This window comes from Colias eurytheme, chromosome 22 (genome assembly GCF_061535395.1).
Source record: "Colias eurytheme isolate Ceu_HAF_F1 chromosome 22, ilColEury1 Martin Lab GWU primary, whole genome shotgun sequence".
Taxonomy (NCBI): domain Eukaryota; kingdom Metazoa; phylum Arthropoda; class Insecta; order Lepidoptera; family Pieridae; genus Colias; species Colias eurytheme.
The window spans coordinates 4,960,091-4,962,166 of record NC_143001.1 but is presented as its reverse complement, the minus strand read 5'-3'; the positions used below and the strand labels follow the sequence as shown (position 1 = coordinate 4,962,166).

The window sequence follows — 2,076 nt, the reverse complement described above, 5'->3', positions numbered from 1 at the left end:
CAGGTGGGTTTAAAAAATATGGAAACAGCGTTTTTCGTAATACTAGCTAATGTTATTGCACATATTTTGTCTCAAAATTTCCATACACTAAATGGAGAGTGTTAAATATGTGTTTATATAATTTTATTAAAAGATTATCTTGTAGAAAGGTTGCATCCATTTTACATTTATTTTCTATTCAGATTATAGCTATTTCAGACAATAGTGTTTCACAATGAAAATGCTACTTATTTAGTTCGTTTGTAATAGTTTTAAGTTGTGAAGGCAAATAAATGAACTTTTTATTTTATTTATTTTTATTTTCTAAGATTTATTTATAAGTATTATATTTAATTAGAAAGAAGGCCTAGAAGCCACGTTTTCTATCCAATTCTTATCTTGATTTTTTGTTCTTTATTACTCTATATCCTTCAGTAGTCAAACCTTAAGGTGATGAATTAATTTTTCTAACATTTACGGCCCTTTTTAAACCTTCGTAACTTTTATATTATTAAAGTTGTCGTGATGAAAATTCTTGACAAGAAAGTTCAATAGTAACACAATACGTCTACCGTTTTAGAAACATGATTCCATGATATTTTCTCGATAGAAAAAAAATACAAAGTTCTCATTGTTATTTTTTTTTAATCTCTGGCATCTTCAAAATAACAAACGTAAAGTTACGACTTTTTGGATATTAACTATAAAATATACAACCTATACGTCTACAGTGTTAGAATTTTGAAATATGCGATGGTTTTGAAATAAACAAGAAATACTTGAAATTAGCGCGCGACCAGCCAATATAGCGAGAGCCGCCCTGTACCTTCCTACCCCGATCGCTGCACGAGTCATTCCCGCTACGGCCGTCACACGGGGAACTTGTGTCGCTTGCGCAATCGTAAAAAAGGGTGACAACACGATAAGACAAAATGAGACAATAAAGAAAATAAGAAGAAGAAACATAAAGGTTCGAGGAAAAAGAATGCTTACAATTGGAACAAATTAATGAAGTAAGTTGGTTTTATTTTAAATTTGATGATAATTGTATTATAGACAATGTTTGATATGTACCCCTGTTTTAAGTACGTAACGAATGTGTAAGATTTTTTCATTTATAGCATAAATAATCTTTTCAGAAATCCGGAATCCAGAAGGAAAATAAACCCACTGATTGTTCACAATGTGAACCCACTCCTTCGTAAGTACCTTTATTCAGTCAAAAATGTATGTTATCAACGCTCTACTGGTTTTATCGCATGATTCCATTTTTAGCAAAAAGCAACAAAGTGCAAAGAAATAAAAAATCATGGTGAACTTAGTGGAAGTATGGTGGATGTAATATGGAACAGGAGCTCATTGGAGTAGTATTATATTTAAAAAAATACGAAAAAATTTCAAGAATTACATTTCTTAGTAGGTGGTAGATAAGTATGTTGTACATATAAAGAATTTGATGTTGATATTTATTTCATTTATACTTACTACACCTGTGCGGGAAATTGCTTAGTACTAAAACAGGTTTATATTCATATTTACATAGTAATGTGAGTTTTCATTTCGAAAAATTTTGTGTAAGTATATTAAATTGAGTTCCTGGGTGATCTGGAAACACAATTGGGCCCGGAAGATGGCGCTGCAGTCACTCCTCCTAATCACATGAACCGATTTGGATGAATATTTGTGTGCACATTTCATTGTTGTGGGATGATTGGTTGATTCGTTTTCACATTAGCTAATATTATGTATTTTTGTTGTAAACTTAATTTAATGTTTATAATACATTATTATTGGTATAAATAATATAAATGTTCGTCTCACATTGCTGTACCTGCCTACCTACCCTACCAGGGCCTAACTTTGTTCTGGCTATTTTATTTTGATTATTTGTAATGAATAATTACAATTATAATAGAGTGCAAAAAATAAATACATGCGTCAATATATTTTGTGTTTTTTTAAACAATTTTTTTATTTAAAAAAATATCATTTCGACCGCGGCTTTGCCCGCGTGGAATTAGGTTATATCGTGAATCCTGTTTTATCCCACAGAAGTGTTCAGTTCGGATAAAAAGTATCCTATGTGTAAATCCAGGC

General features: G+C 30.8%; 1 long non-coding RNA gene across 1 annotated transcript; it reads left to right on the top strand.

Moving 5' to 3' along the window:
- Positions 1-451: 451 nt before the first annotated feature.
- LOC149898666 (uncharacterized) lies at positions 452-1,776 on the top strand. Its single transcript, XR_016458047.1, has 3 exons — positions 452-992; positions 1,119-1,180; positions 1,255-1,776. It is a non-coding gene; the product is annotated as an uncharacterized LOC149898666 (long non-coding RNA).
- The last annotated feature ends 300 nt before the right edge of the window (positions 1,777-2,076 follow it).